Source organism: Echinops telfairi, unplaced genomic scaffold (assembly GCF_000313985.2).
Source record: "Echinops telfairi isolate 266 unplaced genomic scaffold, ASM31398v2 ScPeMD7_27;HRSCAF=92, whole genome shotgun sequence".
Taxonomy (NCBI): Eukaryota; Metazoa; Chordata; class Mammalia; order Afrosoricida; family Tenrecidae; genus Echinops; species Echinops telfairi.
This window is the reverse complement of record NW_022103924.1, coordinates 2,526,850-2,534,066: the sequence shown is the minus strand read 5'-3', so window position 1 is coordinate 2,534,066 and position 7,217 is coordinate 2,526,850. Positions and strand designations below refer to the sequence as shown.

Here is a 7,217-nt window from a genome sequence, read left to right as displayed (position 1 = left end):
ATCTTACTCTGGAATGTCTGTTGAATCTTGTTTGAGCATCATAGCAGGACACAAACCTCCACTGCTGATGGGTGGTGGTTGCCCATGAGGTACACTGTCTGGTAATCATTCCTGGGTTTCCCACATGGCAGGCAAAATATGGCATTGAGTCACCACTGATTTCATTGGCAGGCTAAGAGGCAGACATTTCAGAAAAGGGGTGCTGGGTGAGTTCCAAGGAGCATGGGTGGTGCAGTGGTTAAAGAATTTGGCTGCTAACCAAAAGGTGTTTGAACCTATCAGCCACTCCTAGGGAGAAAGATGTGGCAGGTGCCATCTGTAAAGATGGTTGTTGTTTTCCTATAATTTGCACATTCTGTTGGGTCGCCTTTCCTTGGAATGAGTGAAAATAAGGATTTCTTTCCGTCATTTGGCCACATGAGTGATTGCTTCCAGTGCCTCATCAACTTATTAAAGTATTTCAATTAGTATTTCATAAATTCCTAGAGCCTTGTGTTTGGCTAATGCCTTCAGTGCAGCTTGGCCTTCTTTCTTCAGTATCTCGATCTTGACCATTTCTACCTCCTGAAATGGTTGAATAATCAGTCATTTAGTAAAGTTACCAACAGATTATATAAAATTTATTTATTTGTTTGTTTTGAATTTTCCAATATGTCAGTACTTTTAATGGTGGGCCACTGGGTGACACCTTCACAGTACACCGAGCTTGTACTCCACAATTGAGAGTGGTCTTCACATGATCCTGCTCTGCACTAGCTCAGTGAGGATGTCTTCAAACCTCAGCATCTCATTGCTGCCCCTCAGGATGCCCAGGGAGAAATTTGAGCTGGACAGAAAGGGAAGGTGCTGAAACTGCTGCATTGCCTTGAACTCCATCTGCAGCTTGAGAGGGGCAAACAGGTTCTGGATGTTCTTCAGGGTTGAGAAGTTCATTTTGTCCTGGTTGAGTTGGACTCCCCCTCCCCCCCGCCCGATAATTCAAGATGAGCAAATTGAAAAGAGCAAAGATAATCAAAAGAGAAAAAGCTGGTTGTTTTTTTTCCCCACACAAGAAAAGCCGTTCTGTAGAAGATCATGACATTCAAAGGGCCCACTGGTGGAGAGTTCGATAACCAGCATGCTGTCTTTCTGTTGAGACATGAGTTCTCTGGTGTTTATCTTGAATCTGCTCTCAGTGCTGCTTCTCAGCTCCATCAACACACATTTAAAAAGTTTCATGGTAAAACATTTTATACCACCTCTTAAAATATATAATTTATAATCAGAATACTTAGGTTGGACTATTTGCTCCACAATGTTCTGACTGTTAGATTTTGTTGTTGCTGTTATTTTCAGGTGCCACTGAATTGTCACTGACTCATCACGACCCAATGCACAACTGCCCTGCCCTGTGCTATCCTTAAAATTGTTTCTATGCCTGAGTCCATTGATGCGGACACTGTGTCAATCCATCTCATTGAGAGCCTTCCTCTTTTTTGCTGCTTCTCCACTTTACCAAACATGATGTCCTTCCCCAGGGACTGGACTCTATTACATGTCCAAAGTATATAAGATGGAGTCTTATCATCTTTGCCTCTAAGGAGCACTCTGGTCTTATGTCTTCTAAGACAGATCAATTTGTCTTTTTAGCAGTCCATGGTACTGTCAATATTCTTCTCCAGCACCATCATTCAAATTTATCGGTCTTCTTCAGTCGTCCTGAATGAATGTCCAACTTGCACATGTGTATCATGGTTTGGGTCAGGGGCACGTCAGTCCTCAAAATAACATTCTTGATCTTCAATGCTCTAAAGAGGTCTTGTGCAGCAGAGTTACCCAATGTAATTTGTCTTTTGACTGCTGTTTCCATGAGCATTGATTGTGGATCTGAACAAGACAAAATCCTTGAGAACTTCAACCTTCTCTCCATTTATTATGGCATTATCTATTAGTCCAGTTGTGAGAATTTTGGTCTTCCTTACATTGAATTGAAATCCACACTGAAAGTTACAACCCTTGAACCCTATGGGGCAGTTCTATCCTGTAGTGCAAAATGAATCACAATTGATTTGACTGCAGTGGGTTTAGTTCTGTTTAGGGGGTGGGGTTCAAGTGACACCAGGCTCCTCCAAGGCACTCAGTGGGCTCGCAGTCGACCTTGCATGGATTTGCTCAACTGGAATTTTGGAATTGGTAAAGCTCAGGCAATTCTCTCACATGTAGCTCATTTATTAAAAAGGCCACAATGGTATCATCTTTCTGAAATGATTAGCTCTTCGTTACTTGTTATTGTGGTTAGAGCCATCACGTTATACCATTGCCTGCTCCTACAACAGCTCATAATGATTTTTATGTTTGAGCCCTTTGTTGCAACCACAGTGTCAATTCATCTCCAGAAAATCTTCCTCTTTTGCACTGTGTTTTACCAAGTGTAATATGCTTTTCCAGGGGCCAGTCTCTCCTGATAACCTGTCTAAGATATTGAAGATGGAGTTTCATCGTCCTTACTTTTAAGGGGCACTCTGACTTTACTTCTTCCAAGACAGATTTGTTTGTTTTTCTGGCAGTATATGATACATTCAGTATTTTTCACCAGTACCATCCTTCAAATGTATATTCTTCTCTAGTCTTCCTTATAAATTGTCAAGTTTCATATGCATATGAGACAACTGAATGTACCACAGCTTAGGTCAGGTGCACCTTAGTACTCAAAGTGACATACTTACTCTTCAGCATGTTAAAGTGATCCCGTGCAGCAGATTTGCTTATTGCAATACATCTTTTGATTTCTTGACTGATGCTTCCTTGAGCACTCATTGTGAAGCCAGGCTATATGAAATCTTTGATGACTTCAGTCTCTTCTCTATTTGTCATGATATTAGCTATTGGTCCAGTTGTGAGGATTTTGGTTTTCTTTACATTGAGTTGCAATCCATATTGAAGCCTGTAGTCCTCGAGCTTCATCAGTGAGTGTTCCAAGTCATCCTCACTTTCAAGCAAGCAAGATTATGGAATCTTCATATCTCAGATTGTTAATAATTCTTCCTCCAATCCTGGTGCTATTTTCTTCTGTATATAATCCAGCTTCTAGGATACAGATTGAATAACTCTGGTGAAAGGATACAACCCAGATCCATACCTTTCCTGATTTTAAACCATGCAGTATTCCTTTGTTCTGTTTTGTATGGCTGCTTCTTGGTCCATGTACAGGTACCACATGAGCACAATGAAGTGCTCTGGAATTCCATTCTTCCATAGCCTTTCCAGAGTCAATAAAATACAAGCAAACATCTTTTTTGGGGGGTATTCTATTCTCTGCTATCAGCCAAGAGCCACTTGCTATCACTATGGAGAGTCCTCTTCTGAATCTGGCTTGAATTTCTGGCAGCTTCCTGTTAATGTACTGCTATTGAACTGCTGTTCAATTATTTACAGTAACATTTTATTTGCATGGTGCTCAACCATGGTGGCACAGTGGTCACTCATAGGGCTGCTAACCACAAGAACAGGAGTTCTAAACCACAAGCTGCTCCATGGGAGAAAGATGGGCTTTCTACTTCCATAAAGAGTTACAGTCTCAGAAAATCACATGGAGTTTTATCTTGTCCTATAGGGTCACTGTGAGACAACATCGAGTCGATGGCAGTGAATTTGTTTTTTTAGTTTGATATTAATAATATTGTTCAATAATTTCTGTGCTTTGTCAGGGCACTTTACTTTGGAATGGGTACAAATATGGATTTCTTCCAGTTGGTTGGCCAGGCTGGTTTGTTGGTCTTCCAATTTTTTGCCATAGATTAAATACTACCAGTGCTTCATCAGCTTATTGAAATTGGTACTCCATCAATTCCTGCAGCCTTGTTTTTTTGCAAATGCCTTTAGTGCAGTTTGGACTTCTTCCTTTAGTTCCATTTTGATAATAATAATACCTTTGGAAATGGTTGAATGTTGACCAGTTCTTTTTAGTACAGTGGCTCTGTGTAAACCTTCCATCTTTTTTTTTTTTTTTTGCTGCTTCCGCTATTATTCAATATTTTGTTCTTTGAAGCTTTCAATATTGCAATGTAAGGCCTGGGCTTTTCCCTTTCTGTTCTTCAGTTTGATATATGCTTGGTATATGTATTCTTCCCTTTGAGTTTTCTAATTCCAGGTCTTTGTCCGTTTCATCGTAATACTTAACTATGTTTTCTCCAGCTGCCCATTGAGATGTTCTGTTCAACTCTTTTACTTCAGTATTTATTCCATTTGCTTTAGCTGCACTATGATCAAGAGAAAATGTCATGATCTCTTCAGACATCCACTTTGATCTTTTATTTCTTCCCTGTCTTTTTAGTGACTTTTTACTTTCTTCATGTATGATGTTCTTGGTGTCCCATAGCTCATCAGTTCTTCTATCATTAATGTTCAACGAATTCAATGGATTTTTGAGATGTTTTCTAAACTCAGGTGGAATGTATCAAAGGATGTATCTTGTCTCTCGTGGATGTATCTTACTTTTCTTCAACTTCAATATGAACTTAGAAATGAGCAATTTATGGTCTGTTACCCAGTCAACCCCTGGCCTTGTTTTGGCTGCTGATATTGAGCTTCTCCATCTTCTCTTCCCACAGACATAGTCAATTTGATTTCTGTGTATTCCATCTGGACAGGATCGTGTGTATAGTTGCTATTTATGTTGAAGAGGGCGTTTTCAGTGGAGAAGTCACTGATCTTACAAATTCTATCATGCAATCTCCAGCTTTATTTTGATCACCAAGGTCATAATTTCCAACTACTGTTTTTTCCTCTTTCACATTCCTATTGTCAATAATTATCAATGCATTTTGACTGTGATCAATTTCAGATGGAAGAAGTTGGTAGAATTTTTCATTTCTTCTTCACTAACTTTAGTGGTTGGTGCATACATTTGAATAATAGTTATATTAACTGGATTTCCTTGTATGCAAATTGATATCATCTCATCATAGATAACATTTTCCTTCAAGGTAGATTTTGAAATGTTTTTTTTTTTTAAATGTTCTTTTTGGATGATAAATGCAACCCTGGTCCTCTTGAAATTGTCATTCCAGACAAAGTAAATTAGATGATTATCTGTTTGAAAAGGGTCAATGCTGACTTATTTCAGTTCACTAATGCCTTAGATATTGATCTTTACAGTTTTCCTGACTTCCAGTTTTCCTTAGCTTACATTTTTTACATTCCACATTTATATTATTGATAGATGTTCATAGCTATTTCTTTTCATTTTGTCATGCAAATGTCTTGAAAGCTTTACTCCATTATGTTTGATTCTATTTTGAAAAAGTTATCCTTTCTCAGTAGCATTTTGTGTGCCTTCCTACCTGAAGGGCTCATCAGCCAGCGCTGTATCTGACAATGTTTCATTACTCGTCATAAGGTTTTCAGGGGCAGTCCCTCAGAAGTAGACAGCCTACTCTTTCTTCATTGCCTGTTTTTAATCTACAAGCTCTACTGAAACTTTTCCACAAGGGTATTTGAAGTACCATGTACTAAGCTGTAGCATCATAGCAACACTCAAACATCCACAGCACAGCAAACTGAGAGATACGTGGTAGCTTTAGGAATAGTGAAAGCCTGCTCTTAGCCAATGCATCTTAGGTGCAGCCACTGCTTTCCTGTCAGTGGGAGTTTGTGTGTTGCTATGATACTGAGTAAGTTTCAGTGAAGCATCTATGTGGAGAAAGGTCTGACATCTACACCCAAATACCACTATCTTCATGGCTATTCAGTCAATTCTAGCTCACAGTGACCCTATGGGACAGAGACGAGCTGCTTCTGTGGGTTTCCAAGACTGTAAATCTTTACAGGAGTAGAAAGCCCTCTTTTTCCTGCAGAGTGGCTGGTGGTTTTGAATTTCTGACCTCCTGGGTAGCAACTTTGGTTTTACAGGATGTAGTCTCTACGGCACCTATTAAGTTTCTGTCACTGTAGCATAAAAGTAGTCATAGAGATTGGAGAAAGGAATGTGCAAGACTTTGTTCCAATAAAACTTTATATACAAAAAATGAGGCAGTGAAAATAGCCATAGACAAAATGTCAACAAATGCATGAACTGCATTCAAACTATAGGCATTGAGTCAGATTTGGCTCAAAAGTTGTAGATTGGAACCCTACTATAGCCCCTTCATTCACAGTAGTACATTTAAGCATATGCAAAGACTTTGGGAAGCCAAAAAGAAATGATATTTGAAAACAAGTTTGACCTAGGCATTCCCAATCAACTTGACTGTGGAACACTTTTTTTATGTGATACTTGTTATTAACTACCATTGAACCAGGCCTTCCATCCCCAGCACCACTCATGGGGACTGTCTGCACAAAAGAACAAATGCTGCTCAGTCCCACACCATCCTCACGATCAGTGTGGATCAGATTGTTGTGATCCATTGATTGATTTTCACCATACCTTTCTTCCTAGTCTGTCTTAGTCTGGGAGACCTGCTGAAACCTGCTCAGCATCACAGGAACTTGAAAGTGTCACCTGATAGATAGTTAGTGCTGCTCCAGAGGCACAGTGGTCAGGATTTGAACCCAGGTCTCATACATGAAAGGTGAGAATTGTACCACTGAACCACCTATGTTGTTCATATACCCATTAATCCTTGTGAAATAGCATCCTGTGAATTATTAGTTTTGGAGCTGGTGGTTTAGCATAAATGGGATTTTTGCTTTTTAAGAATCTCTGCTTAGAGGATTAAGAAAAATAAAATGCAAAGTTTTATTTTAAGAACACTGAAAATTGAAGTTCATGGAATTAGAAGAGATCTAGGAATAAATTAACCTTTTGAAAAGAACATATTTTCATATTATGTATCATCCTTATTGAATGATTTGTAAATAATTTACTAAATTTACAAAATAATTATAATTATAATTTTCTTAGGTAAAAAAAGTCACTTATATATATAAACAAGAATATAAACTTGACAAAATATTGAATTTTTTTTACCTTCATCTTGGTTGTTCCTTTAGTTTATTTTGGGATAATTTTGGATTTGGTATCCTTCCTAGTTTCAGAAATTTTAATAAACATGTAATTTATGATTTAATGAATATAATTTAAGATGTTGACTCTGGGCGTTAATGTCAGGGTGGATTATGACCGTTTGAGTTTTTGAAAGTTGATACCAAATCAAACAAGCCAAACAAAATCAAAGTCACTGTCATTGAATTGATTCCGATTCCTGGTGACTGTATAGGACAGAAGAAAAATTCTC

At 38.5% G+C, this 7,217-nt stretch overlaps 1 pseudogene; it reads right to left on the bottom strand.

Moving 5' to 3' along the window:
• Positions 1-690: 690 nt before the first annotated feature.
• On the bottom strand, positions 691-1,194 carry LOC101646001 (annotated as a pseudogene).
• Positions 1,195-7,217: the final 6,023 nt, after the last annotated feature.